Source organism: Echinops telfairi, unplaced genomic scaffold, assembly GCF_000313985.2.
Source record: "Echinops telfairi isolate 266 unplaced genomic scaffold, ASM31398v2 ScPeMD7_11;HRSCAF=52, whole genome shotgun sequence".
NCBI classification, from domain to species: domain Eukaryota; kingdom Metazoa; phylum Chordata; class Mammalia; order Afrosoricida; family Tenrecidae; genus Echinops; species Echinops telfairi.
Genome location: NW_022103908.1, coordinates 36,745,126 through 36,768,996, shown reverse-complemented (window position 1 = coordinate 36,768,996; position 23,871 = coordinate 36,745,126). Strand labels below are relative to the sequence as shown.

At 46.4% G+C, this 23,871-nt stretch overlaps 1 protein-coding gene across 2 annotated transcripts in view; it reads left to right on the top strand.

Annotated features, from left to right (window-relative positions):
* ENOX1 (ecto-NOX disulfide-thiol exchanger 1) overlaps positions 1 to 23,871 on the top strand; it is a 344,421-nt gene that overhangs the window by 210,343 nt on the left and 110,207 nt on the right. The window lies entirely within an intron of this gene.

Genomic DNA, 23,871 nt, shown 5'->3' with positions numbered 1-23,871 from the left:
CTACTTGAGCGCTTGATATCAGCTCCTCATTTTCCCCCTCCCTCCCCGCCACCCCCTCGCTCATGAACCCTTGATAATGTATACGTTATTATAATTTTGCCATATCTTACACTGTCCGACGTCTCCCTTCACCCACTTTTCCGTTGTCCATCCCCCAGGGAGGAGGTTATATGTAGATCCTTGTAATCGGTTCCCCCTTTCTACTCCATCTTCCCTCCTCCTGGTATTGCCACTCTCACCACTGGTCCTGAAGGGATCTCTGGTAGGTTCTCATTAGTATGCCCTAGAAAACCTGTTTCCTAGTGGATTAGCCTAACAGAAGGGTTAGGAGTCCAACATCTATGTGAGGCTGGCAGATGGGGCTCAATCATTTTAGTCGATTCAGACTCATCGCGATTCTCTGGGGCAAGGAAGAACTGCCCCTCTGGGCTTCCTAAACTGTAACCTTTCACAGGAGTAGAAAGCCCTGTCTTTCTTCCTGGGAGCAGCTGGCAGTTTTGAACTGCTGACCTTGGATGGCCAAGACAATTCAATTCATAACCAGCCCTAGTGTCAAGCCTCTTAGCTTATTCCCCCGACATCGCTAGACGGATGAAGTAGGATATGAACATCTAGAGGCGTTCAGCCATCTTGTTTCTTGGTCACCCGAATTAATGCACAAAATGCCTTGCATGCTCTCTTGGGTGCTGAGGAGAGAGAGGAAAGGGCTGGAGTTCAAATGCCAGACCCTGAGGAGTTCCCAGCCTTCTTGTGCCTTGTGAGATGAGGTAGAGCAGGGTGTGTGAAGACAGCTGAGAGGTGATTAGAGTCAAGGGAGGGAAATAACCTCTTTCCTTCCACCGGGTCCTAAAGACCCTGCCCAAAGGCAGGCAGTGGCTTTTCTTTCCATCTTGTGTCATCTCCGGCACAGCCAGAGAGCCAGCATTCATTCCCTCGAGCCCCCGTGACTGCTGCTTGAAAGGAGGGACTGAGGCCTGCAGCCTGAGGGAAACATCTTTCTGTGACATCTCGCCAAAATGTATCTCTTGGTACAAATCTGCATCTGTCGGTTAACCAACAACAAGCCTCTCAAAATTTAGCACTCGAAACCAAATGCTGGAAGAAAAGCAAATTCTCTGTCCCTTTTCTTTGTGCTTAAAGTGGTGAGATTCTGCCCCATAGAGTAGACCCTGAAGCATGTGGGTCAGAGCAGGTCTGGACTCCACAGGGTCCTCAGGCTGGACCACAAGAGCTTTCTCCCTGTACACGGCCGGGTAGAACCCAACATGCACGTTAACTGCTGCTCCCCCAGAGCTAGGTCGTAAGAGAGGCTCTCTTGGAGTTTCGAGGGTAGAAGATCCTTCGAGGCTCCCCCTGCTTGTCCTCGCACAGGGTTGGTGGACTTCAGGGCAACCCTGTCAGCTTTCATTTCTTTGCTAGAGCAAAGGAGCCCTGGTGGCATGGTTGGTTACACATTGGGCTGTTAACGAACAAGTCACAAGTTTGAGCCCAGCAGCCATTCCCAAGGAGTAAGATGACGCTTCTGCGGCCGCAAAGAGTTACAGCATCAGAAGCCCTCTGTGCATCAGGAGGGTTCCTCTGCTTACTCGAACAGAGGAGCCCCTGGTGAGACATAGGGCTACCACCCTTGGCTGCTACCAGAGCTTTAGAGGTCTGGCTGCACCCAGGGGGCCCTCAGGAGAAAGGCCAGGGGATCCACTTCCAACAAACCATGCATGGGATTGCTCTGTGGGGCTTGATTTGACAACAAATGGATCATTACTAGAACAAAAGCCCGTGCTAAGAATTTTCTCTAAACTCCATGGATTGTCTTTCTTTGGGGAAATAGAGATCATGGACTTTGGTTTCTAGAAAAGATTTCTTTTTCTAGAAAGCACACACGTCATTATGTAAGAACTTTTATAAAACCTTGGGTTAACTTGTTTAAGAGGAAAAACAGTTCTATATGCCTGTGCTTTTTGATTATGAAGAATAGGAAATTGCACTCTGCTGTGGGCATCATGTAGTAATTGGCAGCAGCGTGTCTTTGGCTAGAGTTCCCCAGGGCGATTCTGGGCCCCCGTCACTCTTCCTCATCAGTGGGATCTTAGAGGGGTAACGGAGCTTGCTGAAGCAAAACCAAGATGCTATTAAAAATGGAAATGAATTTTGTTCATAAATGAGAAAATCAAGACGGATTCAGCATTCATTCAAGAAAATTTGGCATCCTACTCCTAGCGTCCTGGGAAGATAATTTGTGATGAAAATGCGAATGTATTGTTGCATAGTCTGCCTCCCACTGAAATCAAGCCACATGTAAAACAACAGGCCCGTCTTTGAGTTCTCTCTCCACCTCTTTCTTCCTCCTCTTCTCCTCCCCTCCTCTTACTCTCTCTACTCTCCCATACTCTTTCTCCACTTCTTCCTTCCTCCCTCCTTCAGGAAGCCCATGCGGTAACCGCACAAGTTTAAAAGTCAAGAAAAGGGGAAGACTGTTTTAGACTGTGATGGCCTCCCCTGACAGAAGGCTGTCCATTTGAGCTTCCTGAGAATTAAATATAAAGTCCTTACAGCCTTACGTAAGGGCTGAGCTCCTACTACGCGCTCACCAAATGGTAGTTCTGCTTATTTTCTATTCCTTCTCCAACACATCGTCCTGGGCTTTTCCCCAAGTAAGTGCTCAGTAAACGTGACTTAGATTGCATATTCTGCTTCGTCCTGGTGGCATTGTTGTTTTTGATGCCTTTGTCCCTTAACTTTTGATGGGAAGGTAGCGATGCTGAAAGTATTTTCTTCCATTAAGTTTAAGCACAAATGGCAAGTGTCAATCAAGAAGCATGTTTAAATAAATTTGGTTCATTTTCCCCCAAATTCCCAGAACTTTCTACATACCGTATTCAGTGTCACATGCCAAGCTGGCCAGGGACCAAAGAATTGTAACCCGGCATCATCCTTGGAGTCAACAAGCATTTATGCAGCATCTTTTGTGGACCCATGGGCTAAGGAGAGGGCTAGGTACAGTCACAGCCTCCCCTTCAGGACTAGACTACTTTTCAAGGGAAGAAATAAATATTTGCAAGTCAATATAAATGCAAGGTTCAATGCCAGATAAGTTCTAAAACCAGTAAATTCAACTCACTACGAACCAAATGGCACAGCACTGCCCAGTTTGTATTCTCCAGCAATATCTGGTGAGTGTATCCTGAACATATGTTCTGGAAAGTGAAGCTGGAAAAAAAAAACAAATCCCTGGGTTAATCGACAACCCCTTCAACCGTCCCGTAGTACAGCACATGTTCTTAAAGCCTTAATTACACTTAATTTAAACCCTGAGCTCCTTGTAGGAGCAAACACTTTTAATTACAAAGAGGGTTTTCTGGATTTGGGGTTTTCCATGGAAATTCATCACAACAGAGGCGCAGCTTAAAGAAAAAAATCAGTAAGAAGTCAAATGAGGACTTTTCAAATCGACTGGATCAAATTGGGAACTCACAATTAGGTTCAGTTGGAGTTAGCAGTATTCAGTGTGTGTTTAGTTTTACATCTAACGACTGTAGGGTAAGAAATGAATAATAATGCTCTCTGCCAAACCCCTCTATCTCCTTGGACACCATGGTGCATGCCTTTGTTGTTGTTGTTGTTGTTGTTAGCTTCCAGGGTAGCGCTTTGACAAGCTACAGAAGGCAGCCAGACCCAGCACAGACAGCCTACTGAGCAGGGCGGGCCTGTCACTCACAGCCAGCAGAAGTTTCATTTTTGGAAACACTGAGTGTGACCTAGGCCGACATATTCTGAAACTTGTTAGAGCCAGGCTGGACCACAAGCCCACTCAGTCTTCAAAAGTGAGACTGCCCCCAGGAGGCCCGCTTCTACAGCACAGACATCTGAGGGAGGACGGAGCATGGGGACAGCCTGGGATGTGTGTCCATCCACTGGCAACCACCCCACAAAAGGAAGACAGCGTATTTGCAAACAAAACAGACTGTTTGGGGAACCCCAGGACCAAAGAAAGAGCTCACAAAACTCAAAGTCATCCAGTCCAGTCTGACTCATAGAGACCCTACAGGACAGGGTAGATTGCCCCTGTGATTTTCTGAGACTTTAGAAAGCCCTGTCTTTCTCCCTCGGTGGTTTTGAACTGCTGACCTTGGAGATCGCAGCCCAACATGCAGATAATTTTATGAGTAGTGTGCTCATGCAAACATCCCCCCCCCCCATTGGACTAAACAGTTTGATTTAAGGATGGCTTCAAGGGATAGTTTTGATTGCAGCTGTAAATATAATTTCTTGGAGTGAGGTTGGTAGGTTTCCCCGGTCTCAGTGGTCCAGTAGGACTGGTTTGCATATGACTGTGAAGTTCTGCACCATAATATTCCTCTTTGTTGGTCAGGATCCATCTGTTGGGTCCTTCATCCAAATAATCAGTAACCAAACCCAGACACATCCATTTCTTCTGGTCTCAGCCATTTATGGCTTTCTCTTTAATTCTTAAAATAGGCTTTCATTTGCAAGGAATCAGGGCTTCTCTTGGTTTTTTATTTTTAAAACCTTGCTTATTGGTTTACAAATACTTTCAAAAGTTTATTTTGGATCAAGTTTTCAGTTCCAGTTCCTTTTTCGTAGAGAATGTGTTTCTGAAAAGTGTAGAAATTATTTATTTGAAATTTGCTTTGCCTTTAAGATGCCAGGACACAGATGCTATTAAATTGATTGGGTAGTAAAAGATTTCTTTTTAATGGCAGCACTGCTGCTGCCCACCCAACCTGGGTAGTCTGCTTTGTAGATTCACATGTGTAACCTAAACAGTCTTTCAGCTTCGCCACCCACTAAAATTCTGACATCTACCTCACATGTTCCCAGACTCTCCACAATCACATATTTTCATGCAAAATTTAATTGTGCTGCTCACATTGCATGGCATCCCAGAGCCCAAGGGTTACCCACAACACCCTTGACTTCTCAGCCTTGTTGCTCTTCCAGAAGCCATGGGTGAGTTCTTTGGGCTCCTGTGTGACAGCCTAGCATTTTTTCCCCCCAGCCTATGTCTAAAGAACAAATATCTGCAAAATTAAACCCGGCCCTCTTGCCTACTGGAAGCCCTGGCAGCATAGTGGATTATGTGTCGGGCTGCTAACCACAAGGTCAGCAGATTGAATCTGTTAGCTGCTCTGAGGGAGAAAGATGAGGTTCTCTGCTCCTGTGAAGATGAACAGCCTCGAAAGACAGTTGTCTGGATGGCAGGGGCTTGGGTTTGGATTGGCTCTTGCCTGCCTGGGCAAGTGCAGGCAAAGGAGAAAAGAAGAAGGAAACAGCCACTCTCCTAAAAGGGGGCTCTGCGGACACCTTGACCTGGGAAGGGTCTAGACCAGCAGTTCCCCACCTTCCTCATGCCGCAACCCTTGAATACAGTTCCTCATGTTGTGGTGACCCCAGCCAGAAAAATTATTCTCGTTGCTACTTCATCACTGTAATTTTGCTACTGTGATGAGTTGGGTCACTCTGGTGAAAGGGTCATTCGGCCCCCAAAGGGGTCATGACTCACAGGTTGAGAACCACTGGTGTAGACAAAGGGCCATCCGGTGACACAGATTGGCAGTGCCTTTACACTGGGTTCCTTCAGCCTGCAGTGCCCACTGACCCACAATGCCAGGCCACCATTGTCTAGATTGCAGTGTGTTACGGTTTTTTTGGTGGGGGTGGGGGGGTGGGGCATTTCATTCTGATACGATTTGAGGCAGGATCATATAGAAAATAGTTCTAATCTTGTTTTCTTCACAGGCTTTAAGGACACAGAGATTATTTATGTAATAAGATGCAAAGTTGCTATGGAAAATACTATAGCAACGCAACATCTTCCCTGTGCCAGGCAGCCACTTGTAACAGCAATCTAAATTTACATTTATTTTAGTGTCGTTTTATCGACACTCTTAGTATCTCACTCTGACAGGATGTTAAAATATGTTTTCAGCTCTCGCTTGAGCAAAATTAACAGAGGTTGGTTGGAACTTACGTGTGGTTTGTACAATTTCACAGGAGGGTGGGGAACAGCGGTGAGAATATTTTTGAGGGAGTTTAGGTGACAGAAGCTGGGTACGTTTGTAAGCCCCCACCTCACCTGACCCATCCTAAACATGAAAAAAGGCTTCTTTAGTAGCATTTATTCCTAATTTTCTTCTTTAGTTTGCAATTATGGAGTAGGGATTTATGATTCTAGAAAAGGGATTATCCTTTTCAACATGCAAGTAGATTGTCAAGTGCTCACCTGTGATTCTAAGGGATGTTTAGAGAAAACACTTGTGGTCAATTAGCTGCCCTCGATGGCAGGCACGTAGTATTTTGAAAATAAAACCCGAAAAAAATAAAAATGAAACCAGATTCTCATAGAAAAAGGATGCCTGGTCACTTTGGTCTGATGTTTAAGGATGCTCAGGAAAGGAAGCAAGTAAGCTGTGGCCACCATGCTTTTACAGGAGAGTTTGTTTGGATTCTAATCATTTTCTCCTGCCCAGCTTACCTCTAACAAGTATCTTTCTATGTGTTTTTAAAACTTACTATCCATCATCTACATGATTTTGTTTTCAGACAGACCTCCTGGTATAAAAAGTAATTCTTTTTTTTACTTCACCTTTATTTGATACTTAAATAGGAAACGGAGAGCCAATGAGTATGTGCCCGTTCTGGGTCACAGACTCAAGTGAACTTGTGGGCATTTGAGTTACGATTGTCGAGGTGGTCTGAGTAGTCAGCTGTGCGAGGCTATTAAGCCCGATAACTGGGGCAGCCCATCCAAGAGCATCTTTGAGGTCCGCACTGAGGAGCGCGGCAGACAAGCTAGATACGTGTAGGCCTACTGGTAACAGAAGGCTCTCATCTATTGATTTTCTTCTAGGTTACTCCATATAAAACCTTGAGGTATGAGTATAATACTGTCAAAATGGGACATTGGGCACACACACTAAAAAAAAAGAAAAATCAATACAGACCGCATTAAAGCATAGGATGCTACCAACTTTTTAGCAGGGTGATGTACTGTTTATTAACATCCTCGTCCTAATTCCCCCTCTGTTTTTATGCCGCATTGTTCTTCAAAGTGTGGTTGATAGTTGAAAGTTATTATCCCTTGACTCCTACCTGTGCTGCCCATAAACTTCATTAATCAAACACCCAATAGATGCAGGTCTGCTGTGGGAATACAAAAAGAGAGGGCGGAGGACAGCTGGTAGAATCCCCGTTAACCACACACAACGATCGGAGAAAAAGTAACTGCTGTCTTCCCTTTCTCAGAAACTCTACTTGCCAGCTGATGATATTTAGACATAGAAGTCCTGGAAATTAAGGTTGATAGCAATAAAAGCAAGTATCATTCTCATAAGCTCTCCCACATCTAAATGGTGGCCACCCCTCTTCTCGGTCATTTGGTCAAATGCCCCTGGTGGAGGGTACTCTTCTCCTGGCTGCAGGACACGGGATGGGAAGCCTTCAAGGATGTGGCAGCAGGAAGGAAATGTCCTCCTGGTTCATCACCTACAGGAAGTCCCTGGGTGGTACAAACGTCCATGCCCTCAGCCACTCACTGAACGTTTGGACGTTCAAGTTCAGCTAGAGGCACCTTGGATGAAAGGCCTGACAATTGAATCCCCTCAAATCAGCAACTGCCAGCTCTCTGGAGCACACCCCACTGTGACCCTAATGGGCCTCCGTGAGTCAGAGTCACATCCATGGCAGCTGGCTTTTGGTTTCCTTTTCGAATCCCCCTCGATGGGGTAAGCAGACATATTCCTGGGGTAAGCGATTCGGGACAGAATTTGTTGATGGGAGTGTTTCAGGCAGGGGCTGCCAGTTCTTTCTAGCACACTCCGTAATTGGCGGAGCTGGGACGCCTCGGAGGCCTGTGCACCTCACTTGGAGTCAGTTGGGTCTTTTTCACTCGAAGCCGTTCCCAAAATTTACTGTCATCAGAATTACTTTAGAAATCCCTAAAAATCTACCACTAAAGGTATTTGTTAATTAAGGACATACCCATGAGTGTACCCGTTAGAGAAAACCATGTCTTGGATCATGATGTATGGCCTGAGAGGAGGTTCAGCATGTGTCACTCAGCCCTAAGAAACAGTTGCACATCAGCATGGACTGAGAACTCCAACGTGTTTTTGTTATTTATGTGTTACAGCTGCACTGTATAGATTATGGGAATTATCCTTAGATCAAAATATCCAGTCATTACCTCTAGGTGACATGGTTGCAGGCAATTTTAATGTTCTTCTTTTGTGCATTTCAAGAATGCCCCCAATGTGGACATTTATTATTTTTTAAATTTCATTAATTTAGCTAATCCAATATATATATAAGTGTATCATTTCTCTATGCAGTCAGTATAAAAACAAGAAGGCATGTATTATTTCAATAACTAAAACCGCACCTACTGCTGCCTAGTTGATTCCACTCATTGTGAGCCCACCGGTCAAGGAGAAGCGCCCCCTGGCGTTTCCACAGCTGTCCTCTTTGCAGCAGCTGGCTGCCACGTCTTTCTCCCGAGTAGCGGCTGGCAGGGTCAATGGCAGACCGATGGTTAGCAGCCAGGCACCCCTTCCAACGGCTGGTGCTGTGGTCGCATATATGAAGTTAAAATACCTAGGGGCATCTGTGGTCAAATTCGCGGGATGTTTGCAGAGCACCAACGGGGCATATTCCCTCATTCTGGGCTGGCTAACAGCATGAATGAATAGTGACTAGCGTCTTCTTGATAACTTTAGATTAGGGAAATTCCTCGCTTAATTTAGCATAATTTGTGTAGATTTCCAAACCACATTGTCTTACAATTTCGTATCCTCAGGGCTGATAATATTTGCATGACGACTGAATAAAGGATTCAAGAAGAAATTCACTTTCTAAATCAGGCAGAAATGTTGAACCCTCAGCTGGCCCTCAGGTCAGATTGGTGATGCGTCTCTAGATGTAGATGAGATCTGACATCTTGCCCAGCCTCCTTCCTTTGTCACAGACAGGCCAGGGCTGTGCCCCGGGTTGAGGTGTGTAGCTGCTTGTCCAGGATGGCCGATATGGAAAGATCAGCCCTCACTACTGCTTTCCCCCTTTACAAGCCACTCAGCAGTGTGAGGGAAAGGCTCCAGCCCATACCTGGAGTGGCTTCATTGGCAACCTAAGAGTCCGTAATGAAAATATATCTGCAAATGCTTCTGAGTCCCTGCTTTGTGCAAGGGGCCACAATATCATAAGGAGACCTAGGGACATTTGTTCCCATCCAGTGTCTTTTATTTATCTGTTCATTTATTTATTCTGTAAAAGCCCAGCACATATTTTCTTTCTTTCTTTTTAAAATCATTTTATTGGGGGCTCATACAATGCTTATCACAATTCATATATGCACCCATTGTGTCAAGCACATCTGTACATTTGTTGCTATCATCATTCTCAAAACATTTGCTTTCTATTTGAGCCCTTGGTATCAGCTCCTCATTTTCCCCCTCCCACCACACTCCCCCTCCCTCATGAACCCTTGATCATTTATAAATCGTTATTATTTTGTCATATCTTACACTGTCCGGCATCTCCCTTCACCCACTTTTCTATTGTCCATCCCCCAGGGAAGGGGTTATATGTAGATCCTTGTAATCGGTTCCCCCTTTCCACTCCACCTTTGCTCTACCCTCCGGTATCACCACTCTCACCACTGCTCCTGAGGGGTTCATCTGTCCTGGATTCCCTGTGTTTCCAGTTCCTATCTGTACCAGTATACATCCTCTGGTGCAGCCGGATTTGTAAGGTAGAGTTGGGATCATGATAGTGGGAGGGGGGAAGCATTTAGGAACCAGAAGAACGTTGTATGTTTCATCGTTGCTATGCTGCACCCTGACTGGTGTTAACTCAGAGATAAGTGGGGGGTAACTCTTAGACTTTCCGTCATGTTCTGTTTTCTACCAACTAGAAAGAGATTTGCTTCCAATGTAGGCAGCACAACTCAAACCGTTTTGAAGCCCATTCCAACAGAAATACCAACTAGAAAAAAAAATTCCCAGGAAATTGGCAAAATCTCCTTTTAGCTGAGTGATATTTATTTCCCTGTGAGAGAGGCTCTTTGTTGTCTATGGCTCTGGGAAATAAAGTGCTTTGACGAGGTCAAGGGCATGGGGCACGAGTAGTGTGGTGTCCCACTTTTTCTTTTTGGTCAACCACACACTGTCAGACTGGACACCTTTCCCGTCTCCGCTTCCCAAAGAAGTCAAGCGAGAAAATACAGTTTCCTCAAACTACAGGAATGCCCTTGATGGTTGGTCTTCAGTGATGTGGGCTGTAGTACCAGCCATTTGATTGCTCAGCTCATCCTACTTTTTCCTCTGCACCCCAGGGCTGGGGAGAGTCAGCCTGCCTGCCCGCACATCGAGTTTATTGACTCTCCATTCAATTTTAAGACTTATTGAAGTGCCTTGGTCTGCTTCCCTGTTCTCGGGCCTTTTCTTTATGAGATGTACCTCTCAATATATCTTCGAAATAAAAGGCTGAGGGAGAGTGTCTACAATATTATCAATCTTATTGAGATTCATAGACTAGGGGAGGTTTTGATCTGGAAGAGATCTTGGAAGTAATGTGTCTTTTCTCTCCCCTTTCTACTTTTCTAAATTAACATGGTGAATTTTAGTACGCTGGATAATAACCAGTTGAATAAATATCAAAGTTTCTATTTTGTGTTTTGGGATTTTTTTTTTTTGTAATGACAACTTTTCAGGCACAACTTGAGCTAAAACATATAATGGGCAATTATTTTGGAGATAGGATGAGGCGGTTCATGCTTTTAATCATTTACCAGTCAGAGTATGAGATCTCTCTCCCTTACTAGTATATTTTCTATAATTGGAACATCTTACAGCACCTATTTTTCCATCGTTGGCTCTTGGCTGCCCTGATTTTTCTTCATGTCATGGTATGAAGTCCAAGTCAAAACACCACTCAGTGAATTTCTATACCATATACATTACCGTGACACCCTCTGTCTCCCAGTGCAAGAGGACGGGACACAAATAAGCAAAGCCTTATAAGTGTAACTGAGATTCAGACTGGCACTGTAAGAGCAAGGGTACCGTGGTATTGTGTACATAGTATAGGAATTGAGAGCATTGTTTATCTACTCGGAATATCCTTGTAACATCATGGAGGAGACCTTTTCTTGGCGTGTGACTGCATCAAGGGTTCATGCAGACACTGATCTCTGTCCTCTTAGAAGTCACAGCTAAAAACTGTTAGGTAAACTCTTAATACTGTGACGTCTAAGGAGAGCCTGGCCCCATCACCTCTTCTGCATGGGAGAGCTATGCTATGATAAAATTAGAATTGATACATTTGAGATGCGTGGGTTGCAGGAGGAAAGAACAAATAGGTCTTAGAAACACAGCCCTATGCTCCTTAGCGAGGATGGTGAAACATTATCTTTCTTACTCTGGAAACATCTTCAGGAAAGATAATCATCCTTGAAAGGGACACCATGTTTGGTAAAACAGAGGGACATCAAAAACAAGACACCCTCAGTGAGACATTGCTGCCTGAACCACCCTCTGCAGTAATGGGGGTAATGGTGCGGCCAGCTGGTCATCGCAGCCCTGACTTCTGGCAGCTGCACCCACACATGTATCAGAGAATAGACAGCTGTGATCCATCTGATTTTCCAAAGATGATTTTTTTAGAAAGTAAATCACCAGACCTTATTTTCTAGTCTATCTTAGTTCTGGAAGTTCTGATAAAATCTGTTAACCATCATATCTATATGCAAACTCATCAACTGACAGATAAGAGGCGGTTCTGCATGAGGTCCACTGGCCAGGCATCACAGCCAGTTTCTCCTGTGTGGAAGAATCCTACCACCAAAGCAATGGGGCAGATGGGGGTGAGGGGGATGGCGAGTGTTAGTGGGGTTCCCCTCAGGAATTCCCCTTCTCACCCCAGAAGCCCCACCCCCAAACCACCACAGTGTTTGATCCTCCTCCCTGGATTCAGGCTCTGGTAATTTTATACCACGGAGGGACTGCTCCTCCTTCAGGCTGGAAGAATGAGCTAGTCTTCAGGTCATTTAAAATTAGGCCATTATGGCTGGGTGAAGGGTGAATCCAAGAGGAAAGAGAAAAGATAAAACATAAGGTAACATTTGGCACTTTCTCCCTAAAACTCTGTTGAAATGATCGACTATGGAAAATATAGCTTGGATTTTGTAGTACTTGAAAGTCATTAAGCCCTTGGAACTTTAAAATAGAAATCACAAATTAAATTGGACTGGCTGTCTCACAATGTAATATTTAGGCTCCCAGAACATGATCGCTGATGCCGGGTCATCTGTAAAGGCATTTTCTATAAAACTCCCTCGGCGGCTTCTTTCCCATTCAGTAACCAGCAAGCGGCTTCCTCAGAGGGATTCTTTTAACCTTTCAGAAACAAAATATTTCATGCTAATTCTTGCCTAATTGGAGTGAAGTTATTTCTTGAAAACCATGTGGGTTTGAAGTCTGTTCACCCCCGACCTCTAATTCCATCAAGGTCACCTCATACACGTGCCCAAACAGCCCTGTTTCTCCCTGAGAAAACGAGGCAGAGCTGTTTAAAAGTACCTTGTGTTTGAGTAATATTGCTTAACTGGTGCTTCAGCACTTCACAGGCTTTTTAAGTAGTTGCAAGTAAGGATAAAACATTATTACCTGAAAAATTATACTCATCAGAAACTCAAAACAAGTCATTTTAATGAGCAAAGCAAAAACTACATTTTTTTTTGGTAGATGTGTGAGAAAGGTTATTAGGCCCAATGTAGAAGGTTTTACTATCTGAACACCTGTCCCAGGGAAAAACGGCTATAATTTACCCAGCCAGACAGTGTTTTAAACGTATGCTCTGTTCCTGCCCAAGGACTCTTGAGTAGAGGAATGCTGGGTTTGTGGAGACAGGAATGTGGAGCACCCAAGCTCTGGGGAGGAAAAGGAATGGTGGTAAGTACGTCTGGGGAGGCACCCTTGCAGGGTCCTTCTTGAATTCCCTGCCTGCCTAAGCAGGCAAGTTCACCGGGCGATTTTCTTTCAGAGAAAGTCGTTTGGGTGGCCAGATTGATAGGAAATAGCGGAAGAAGTGGCTCTAAGACTGAGAGTCAGTGCCCCTAGAAGAGCAAGTTTAGGGTCACTGAAAAGAGCTCATTCTGAACCAGGTGAGGTCAGATACCTGGTGAGCTTTGGTTTCCTGTATAGCTGCCACTTCTCCAACCTTTGGCTTTCTCAGCAGGGCCATAAAGCTCCTCTTAAGAGCATCCGTGGATGCTCTTTAGGGATTCTGTGGCATTTTACAGATACCAAGCCCTATGGAAATGTGTGCAGTTGACAACGGGGGGTTGAAGTCAGTGGTTCTCATTGACCTGGTGAGTGAGTGCTGTACAACCCCCAGTGCCTGGGGGTCAAAACCGGGCAACTAGGCCCCTCAAACACTCCCCAGGTGACTCTGCCCCACACAGGATTGGAACTCCTGGGGATGGAACCTGAGGACTGGTGATCATCAGGAATAGATGGGAACAGAAAACAGGAACAGCAACAGGCTGAGGTGAGGTAGTCTAATAGGAGAATGAGAAGAAATGAAAATGGAGTAATCAAGGCAAAGCTTTATTAGAAGCCGAGTGACTGACATGAACCATAATGAAGAGCCAGGGAAAGGGAGACGAGAGAGGTTGTGTGGGAGTGTGAGTACAGCAACTCCCAGTGACCCTCTAGGGCAGAGTAGAACTGCCCCTGTGCGTGTCCGGGACTGTAATTCTCAACAGGAGTAGACAGCTTCATATCTCTCCTAAGGAGCGGCTGGTGGTATCGAACTGCTGAGCTTGCGGCGAGCAGCCCAACCACCGGGGCTCCTAGAAGAGAGATGGAATTTCCCTCATCAGGACTCTGCCAGGTGCATTGGGAGCACTTTGGTTATTGGGGGGGACAATGTTGATAGGTGGGGAAGAGGAGATGAGGCCAAGGCACATACATGTGCGGAGAATTGGGGACAAAGGCGCTGATTCTCTCTGCTCTAGGAAAATGGCCAGGGATGATTTTCTTTTCCATCAGTGCTGACAGAGGACACAAATACCTGGGCATCTTCCAAGCGAGGAAGGCTCTGGGGAGGTTGGCACAGAGAAGAGGCTGGTGCCAGCCTTGACCCTTAGTCAAGGGTGATTAGTTCTGAGCACAGAGGTCCATTCAGGCATCTCCTGGTGGAAGTCAAAATCCTACTGCCCAGACCCTTTCCCCAGAAATACGGCTGCAAAGAAAGTAATACACAACAACACCTAGTGCCGCAGAAGAATACGTTTTGGGGACACTGCCTGGAGGATTTATGAAAGCATTCATCCCAGTTCCATCACGGGAGAGCCCTTAAGTAGCATCCAAGAAGCGCCAGAGGTAGATGAATGGGATGTGAAAAAAGCAAGGCAGAAAGCAGAGATGCCTGGGAGTCCGGGTTGGATGGTAAACGCCGGGGATGGGAAGGCGATTTCACTGAGAGAGAGAAATGGGAGGGAAAGACTGAAAGGAAAGCAGGTGTCAACAAAATAATAATGAGAAATGGACAATAGGTAGGAAGTTGTGACTAAAGCATGAGGAAACAGGAATGTGGTCCCTGTAGACTGAAGAAGTGGTTCTCAAATTTCAGCATGCATTAGCATCGCACTAGCAACCCATTACAGTGCACAATCCAGACCCATCCCAGAAATTCAGATCTAGTGGGCGGTTCCACAAACTGAACAGGCTGTCTGGGCAATACTGGCTTCAGGATACCAGGGCTTTTCCATACCAGGCAGCAGACATGCCCAATGCAACGTGTCATTTGGTTTCTTGACAGCTGCTTCCATGAGGATTGATCCTGGATGCAAGGAAGATGAAGTCCTTGACAACCTCAGGCTTTTCTCTGAAAACCAGTTTCATTGTGTGATCTCTCTTGGTCTGGTGATCTCTTAAAGTCACCAGAAAAAAAAGTACTCTTGTATCTTGGAAATAGAACCAGGGATTGTACATTAAAAGGACAATAAGCCTAATCCAAAGTGAAGGGAGAGTGGAGGGGAAAATGCCTCTCTTTAAACCAGCCTGCTGTCTGGATTTGGGGCTGTCGGAGAAACCGGCCTCCTCCTTCCTTCCTCCCATTGATCTTGCCCTGTCAGCATTGGCACCTTCTTGCCTTCAGCTTGTCAAAGGGTGAGGCTCACTTCAAGGCCCAGCTCAAAGCACATCTCCAGGAGGGAGGGAGCCCTTCCCAGCTCTGCCTGCCCAGCCTGAATTTCTCTGCCCCTGCCTCTTCCCTACACAACCTGGGTTAGTCCTAGCCTGTTCCCTGCCTCCATCTCTGTGGTCTGACCACATAGGAGGCTGAGACCACACACCCAGCCTGGCCTCTGCTCTGCCCATAATGGGCACTCAGCTGATGTTTTCACGGTTTAGTGTTGTCCTGAGGAATCTTAAATCGGTCCTTATATCTAGAGAGGGCAGAGGCTGCCTATTGAATTCCACCTCTTTCCCTTCCCTCAAGAGGCTAGCCGGGATGGAGCGGTTGTCTCTGGGCATCAGTGCCCATCCCCACACCTCTGACCCGACATGGCATCCAGCCACAACATTTTAAATGGCAGGCTTGGCCTGTGCTTGGAAGAAGCCAGAGTACAGCTTTCCATAGCTTACTTCCCCTTGATGAAAGTGGCAGTGCCTGGGGGAGGACTTGGAGGACACTTCCATCAAAGGAAACGCCATAAGGCAAAAGGTGCCTCTCCAGCGGTGGCAGTAGCTGGGCAACATTCCAGAGCCACTGGCCCCATTGGGTATCCCACTTTGTTAGAGAAAGCTATGTGAAGGGAGGGGCAGGGACTCTCCCCACCAAGTCACCTGCTGCTGGCTATGCCTCCGGACCCACATTTAAGCCATTATAATAACAGGATCCAGCCTCCCTGCTCTCCAAATTACCTCGTTCTGCTGGCTTCCCACAAAGATGGGCATGGAGACTGTACCATACCTCTGTGTGTCTCTTGCTAATAACAGCTAATGTGCAGATGGTAATATACACGGTGAAGGTAAAATGTTATGTCAATGCCGAGTTGTAATAATAATAATTCTGGGAAAATATAGCAGGAGGAATTTCCATGAACAATTTAAAGAAGATTGCAGCTTCCACAGCAATACAGGTGCTACTGAAAAACAGATCAATGGCCACTTGGCTGGTACCATCAGAGGCTTTGTAGTTGGGGGGTGGCCACTAGGCCCATGTCTCATGGGGCTTCGTGGTGCCCTTCCCTCAGCCTGGGGACTGCTGGCAGTCACAGAGCCTTCATTTAGTCTCAGGAGTGTGGGGCTCTTCCTGCCCCTGGCTGTCAGCACTTTCAGAGTGGACATGGGAACAGAGAAGGTACCAAAAGAAACCCATTGTCATCAAGTCAGTTCTGACTCATAGGTTCCTGAAGCTGTAATCTCTCTGGGAACATACAGCCTCATTTCTCTACTGCAGAGTAGATAGAAGGTTTGAACTGCTGACCTTGTGGTTAGTAGCCTAATAACTAATCCACACCACCACCAGAGTTCTTTAACTGCAAACCAAGAGTCTTGGAAAAGCAAAAGGCCAGTGAGCTCAGATAAGTGAAGTGGGCATTCTGACCCTGGGCCTGCAGGGGTCTCAGAAATCGGCATGCGTCTTGGAGCATAGCGCTCTTCCCACCTCAGGGCTCACAGGTTTGCCTGTTGGTCCTTGTGCTGCCAAGCGCAGAGAGGCAGGACATGAGAAGGATCCGTAACCAGCTTCCTGGGAGAGTCATGATCTCAGGCCTCAGGACTTCCAGAGAGGGAATCCAGTTTCCATATGGATCATTTCCTACCTTTCGCCTTTGAGGATGTGGACTGGCGTTTGGGTTGGTTTTTCACACGATCCTCCTCTTTGCTTTCATAGCACAGCCTCTCTCTGGCCGACACAGCTCAGGCAGCACCAGGGATGGATCCTTTACTGCTATCAGCAACAAACTTGACCCTCTAGTTGTGCCCATGGTGGCACACACCTCATCAGCAGCACTTGCTGGGACCAAAAGCCACCTGATGGTGCCACTCAGTGGGTGTAGGTTCTGGAGTAGCACTTCCTAGTATAAACCCTTGATCAGCCTTGCAGCTTCATCTCCCTGGATTTCAGTTCTACTTGGAAAATAGAAACAATGAGTGTATTTATGATACTTTGTTTTTTGTAAAGGTCTGTGTTAGGTTGGGTTCTCTAGAAAAACGAAGGCATTGATGTGTGTGTGTGTGTGTGTGCGCACGCGTGTACAAGCGTGCATGTGTATAAAGAGAAACATCTATCAAGAAAATGGCTCACACCGTTATAGAAGTAGACTAGTCCTGTGAGGGCAAGATCCTCAGGTCAAGCCTGTGACTGAGAGATGACTTCAAAGTTGGCAGGTCAGATAGTAGGTCGGATGGCAGGCAACTGATGGCTCCTGGGATTGACAGGCAATATGGCAGGCCATCGGCTCAAGTTTAAAGAATCAGAGGTAAACGAGCCAGGCAGAGACTCCAGACCCAACAAAAAGCAAGCAGACTTTTCCATAGTATCTTTATAGAGAAAGTAGGCCACACCCCCAAAGAAATTTCCATTCTATTAAATCAACACCATGACCTGACTAAGGGGTTGGGCTCCACCCGAACCGTTTTGCAGATGGTTGGTTGTTCACAGCAGATCCCATTATGGAGTTGATCACACGTGTTAGATCACCCCATGGGGCATGACTGCGCCTCAGTTGACAAATCACAGAGCCCTGTTATAGAATGCGCAGGTGAGGTCCTTGCACCAGACAGCATCAGCACCACCGGGGGACTTGTGAGAATGCAAATTTGCAGGCCCACATGAAGCTCACTACATTGGAAATGGAAGAGGGACCACAGGAGCATGTGTTTGAGCAGGTGAGTCTGACGCAGGCCCGAGTTTGGGAAGCACTGCATAAGAATGGCACCAGATGCTACACGAATTAACTCCACATTTTCGTCCTTTCTTTCTAAGTTTTTATGTGTATTGGGCACAGATATATAAGTTGATCATTAGTTTGACATTGAATAATGCATACATATTTAGTTAGAACTCATTCAGTGCACCACTACTTATCCCACTTCCTTTCCATGTGTGCTGCATTTTGATCTCAGCGCTTGATGATTCTCAATACGTGTACCCCATTAGTGTTATTGTTCCCCTTATAGGCCTGTTTGGCTGAAAGTTGAGCTTCAGGGGTGAATTCAGTTCTAGACCCGAAGGGTGACTAAGGGTCATAATCTCAGGGCTTTACCAGTCTCTATCCAACCAATAGCCTGGTCTTTGTGTGTGTGTGTAATTTGGAGTTTAGCCCCTCATTTTTCTTCTATGCTACCCAGTCCCTTCTAATCTGATCCCTTTTAAAGGAGTTGGTAATTTTTGTCAGGCTTCATCTATTTCTTAAGAGGCCTGTTTGCATAGTGGGCTATGCATTGAGATGCTTGCTAACAGCAAGGTCTGCAGTTTGAAACCACCAGCCACTCCATGGGAGAAAGGTGAGGCTTTCTATTCCTGTAAGGAGTTAGAATCTCAGAAAACCTACAGGCGCAGTTCTGCTCGGCTCTGTAGAGTTGTTCTGAGTCAGAATTGACTCAGTGACAGTAACTTATCTAGGACTTGTCTCAGGGTCATGGAAACTGATGATCATACTGAACCCGGAGATTTCACTGGCTTAACAACACAGAGGACAGTCCAAAGTGGACAGTCTTACTCCACAGGCAGCTTTCCTCCATGTGCTGAACCCTAGAGGCAGGGCTAGTCCATCTTTTAATGGGACAAAGAAACACCTGCATTTTGGTACACAGCTTGGTGTCTCTGGCACAGACCAGACACTGGAGCTGTTCTCATCCACACATCCATCTCAGCCACGTGGGAGGAACATGCGGCGTGCCGGGAGGCAGACAGAGCCTGGGCGGAGGTGTGGAGCCAAGGTTACTCAGGCAGGGGAACTGTTACAGGAGGGTACACAGGTACTGTGGTGCTGCCTCCCAGGCCTGGAGCCCAGCACACCTTTCCTGGACCTGCCCACACAGCTATCTACTGGGTAGCAGCTGACAAAATCCTTGAGGCAGACTTTATTTGAGCTGGGGAGGCAGACGTCCAGTTGGGCCCCCTCATCTCAGCATTCCAGTAGGACATCTGGCCATGTGAAGACGGAATGTTCAGCACGGAGCTCCCTAAAGACCCAAAGACTAGCGGTTTCTTGAGAAATCCAGATATTGTTAGAAACAGTATGTGAAAGTGTTTCGTTATTTAGCTGTCTCTTGCCTGAGCATGAAAAAGATATTAACATGCTGTCAGCTTTCTGGGACATAACCCAAAATAACTTACAGTTTTCATATCCTGCTAATTATTTTTCTGAGGCTGCTCAGGCTGGTAAGAGAGAGATTTCAAGGCTTTCCCCAGATTACTTACTTAAAGAAGTTAAGCACATCATTATCTGTTCCCAGGGAAACAGTAAGTAATACCGGAGACAGAGGAGGAGGTCACTTTGACCATAATTAATGTAAAGCATCGTGGTTTGTGTGGCATTTGGTTCAGGGTTCAGCCCAGTACACTCATACCGATGGACCTCATCTTCCACTGTAGTTTCATTTGGGGATCAATTTCCAAACCGACCATCATTTTGGTAGTTTCAATAGTCTAGTGCTAATTTCTAAAAATGCAATTGAATCTTTACTGGAGGGGGAGGCAAGCAATTTCCAATGTTGTTTGACCCAGTCAGAAAATTCCAGGGACCAGGATTTTTCCAAGGTACCAGCAAGTATAAACTCAGGCAGGCTAGGGTCTCCTTATGGATTTCTTAGCACTTCCCAGTCGATTGGTGAATTAAATAATGATAATCCAGACACAGGGTTAGATTCATAATGGTCTTCAAAATTATCAAAGGAAGTTCTAATTAGCTTCAATATAGTTTATGTTCATAGTGTCTTATTCTTTTTTTCCAAATCAATAATCCACATGTACTTTTCAGTTAAAGAATTCCTTTTACTGATGTCCATAACACTCTGGGGATTCTTACCAACTGTGATATAATGCACCCACTGAGCTCTGCAGTACTGAGAGGTATCCCCTACCAAAGAGATACACCAACAGACATATACTCCAGCAGAGATGTACCAACAGTGATGTGCTGTACATCGGACATACCACACCAACAGATACATAGTGCCAACAATGACATACTATACCAACACAGAGATACTAACGTTTACATTGAATCCATCTGCTTGTCTGAACGGTGGATGTGTTGGGCAGTCCCTCGAGGGGGAACTTTCTCACTGAAGCTCAATTTAACACGATTTCCCCAAACTCGTTCGTTGTAAACAATGTCCTGCAAAGAGCTTAAGGGATAAGCGAGAGCAGCACAAGTTCCCAGGTTTGTTCCACGTGGAGACCTTATATTAAGTCAGCAATTATTACAAGGCTTCCTTTACACCTTGGATCCAGGAAACCGGTAGAGCCTCTGTCAGGGTGGTAAGGCCTACGGGCTAGGCCCGTCACGACGGCTGTGTGCGTGATGCTGAGTGATGGTCGCCAACAGGTGGCCTGGAACTGAGTGGAGTCAATGTGCAATCGCTCACCCGTTGGGAGACAGCCACATTGCTGCCATATGAATAACTTCAAGTCCTCCAAATTTCCTTCTTAAAGATCAAGTTTGAAATTATTTAATCAGGAATGCAAATCAGTTACACACCCCAATTATACAAACGTTGATGGGAATGCTATAGTGTTCTTTGGGGGTGAGTGAGTAGGGTGGACACATACATTGGGGAGTCCCAGCTGTTTTTTATATAATGATATCACATTCCTCCCTCAGCAATGCAGACAGCATTGTATCCTGCTTGGCAGGCACAGTGGCCATTCAGACCCGCCAAGAATAGAGTGTGTCAGCAGTACAATTCTGCTGGCTTCGAAGAGCGCCCCCAAACAATGACGAGTGCACGTTCCCCGCATGTATTTATGTTTGGATAATTTATTTGAATAATGTAGCTGGCACATGCTTTATAGCTGCTTGCATTTTGCTACGCAGATTTTGGCATATCTTGCAGACTATGCAATTCATTTGGAAAATGTAATTTCCATCCCTGCATACTAATCGATTTCTTCACAAACACCTGCTATCAGTTATGATAATAAAAATGCCACTCTGAATTGAAAAAGGGCCAAATAGAGCTTCCTACGGAAATGACTTAAGTGTCTTTGAATGCTACTAAATGCACTAATGTGCTTCTGTAGTGCCAACACTTTTTTCATCATTTGCATTTTCCATAATTTTGCCCCTGCTACAACACCCTTCTCCCAAATGATGCCTTATCACCGTTTCCTGGTTACCTGCGCTGTCTTCGGGTGTCACCAGGGCCTGAAGCTGGCCGGCAACATTCCGAAACACTAGCTCTGGCGCCCAGGTCTCTCCGAAGTCGTTTCCGATTTTATGAGGAAGCCCTGGAAACTCAACGCACTGGCGCCTTAGGTGCGCACACATCTACGCCAAATAAAAGTTCCTTTCTCTCCAGCCTGCAGTTCGTTCCACGCACCACTGCCAAACTAATCTTCCTAAATCACCAATCCCATCATCTCCTTCCGCCTCCCAAGAAAGGCCCTCCCGGGGCTCTCAGTTGGCGCCAGGTTGAGCCTCCCTCTTGCGCAGACCCCCAGCCTCGGCTCCACTCTCCTTGGCTTTCAGCCAAGTTTCCCTTCTTCCGTCTTCCGTGTTCTGTCCTCAGGGTTCATCTTGGGACCTTCCCCTGTGCCCTCGCCCTTGATTGATATGCCAGCACATCCTTCAAAGCCTTCTTGATAGTTCCAGTCTGCGTTTCTCTCTGAATTCCGTAGCATCCTTGGTGGCATGGTGGTTAAGGTATTCAACTGCTGACTGACAGGTTGGCGGCTGCCACTTGACGACAGATGTGACAGTTGACTTCCTTCCATAAAGAGTCTCAGCCCCAGGAGCCTCGTGGAGGCAAGTCTCCCTTGTGTTCGAAGGCTGCCATGAGTCGGAAAGGACCTGAGGGCAGCGGGCTTGGTTTGGGGTCTTCTCTCACTCCCGCAAGAGGCATTTCTAAGTCACATACCTCGATGCCAAGCTGCTTTCCTACCCAGTCCACCAATAGCTGCTGGGTGCTTACTCTGTGCCCTGCACTGTGCTGCTCATTCCACCTTTGAACGTACTAGTGCCAATCAGCTTTCAAAATGGTCTCTCATGATTCGATGGAAGCTCCTGAGAGGAGAAGTGCATCCTGCCTCCTCTTTTTGGCGGCGGCGGCAGCGGTGGTGGTGGTGGGTGTGGGTGTGGGTGTGTGTTTTCCAAGATGCCTAGACAGACCAGGGCACCAAGTGAGTATGCAGTAAATGCTTGTCAACTAATTGATCCTGGATGGTTTGAGGTAGGGAATTTTCTGGTTAATTACATGTTCTGTTTGATTAGTATTTTAGTGTGTGCTATACATAGATCATCATTTAGCAAGGTGGAATACCATAAAACACTCAGCTGCAAGACTGTTATTAACATAATTTGATGTTTGATCTATGAGGAGAGTACTCACTGGTGTGTTGGAGTGCCTTGCTGAAAATCTGTCAGCCCTGCCTGTCCTATGCAGCTCGAATTGACCCCTGACCCAGGGCTACTGAAACCAGCTTGTGCTGTGAACCTGCCGTGTCACCAGGGTGACATCTGGCCCTTCAACAGCAGAAGTTACACCTTTGAAAAGTGAAATCACAACAGGCTTCTCCTGTTATTTATGTTTTTGCTTGTTTCTGAAAGTAGAAGATAGATTTTGTGGTGAGAATGAGAAGAAAGTATAGGCCGTTTGGGGGAGAGGAGAGGACAAGGGGAGACAACGAGCCCTGGTGGCATAGTGATTAGGCATTGGGCTGTTAACCACAAGGTCAGCAGTTCAAAACCACCAGCCGATCTACAGGAAAAAGATGAGGCTTTCTACTCCTGTAAAGAGTTACAGCCTCAGAAACTCATAGGGGCTGTTCTTCCCAGCCCTGTACGGTCCCTGTGAGTCAGCATCAACTCAGTGGCGGTGAGTTTGTTCTTTGGCTTTGGCAGGAACTGTAGCAGCACGGGAGGACAAGCGGGCTTGTGATTGCAAGCAGGCTCTGAAGGACCTGCTGGGTGGCCTAAATGCTTTGTACTTTAGCCTAAAGGCTGGGGGTTCACACTCACCTGGAGGCTCCAGAGGAGCAGGGCCTGGTGATCTGCTTCCATAGAGCTGACTGACGGGCACGAAAACACTAGAGAACATTTCCACAGGCTTAGTGCTACCCTGTGGACATGGTTATGTTTCTCATCTGTCAAGATGGCGATCACAGGAGCACCTGCATCCTCATGGATGTATGTATGGGCTGACGGAGTGAGTTCTGAGCAGACGGTGGCTGCAGCGCAGCGGGTACTCAGCGAGCTGGTCCTGCTCGTGGGGGTAGAGGCTCGGCAGTAAACGGGGAAGTAGATTGCGTGTGTATTGCCCACACTCTGTGATTCCTCTAGTGCAGCCTGTCCCCAGGCCTCCAGGCTGGGTAAGGGCCTGGAGCTTCCTGTCCTGGCTTCTCAGTGAGCAAGTGAAGAGGTGAGAGACCTGAATCCACACAGAGCCTTTTGGGTTTCAGGAAAGAGAATTAGAGGACCTGCTCAGCCTTGGAGGGAGGGAAAAGGAGTTTTAATCTGTTGGTAAAACAGATGGAACTAGGTTACTATTCTGATAAGGAGTTAGAGAAAACAATTTGTGCAGTTTGTCCCAGCAGGGGAGATGGAGGAACGGTGTGCATATAAATTCCTTGGTCCCCAGGGATGCTGTTGCATGCCTCAACCTGTGGAATTGCTGATTATTG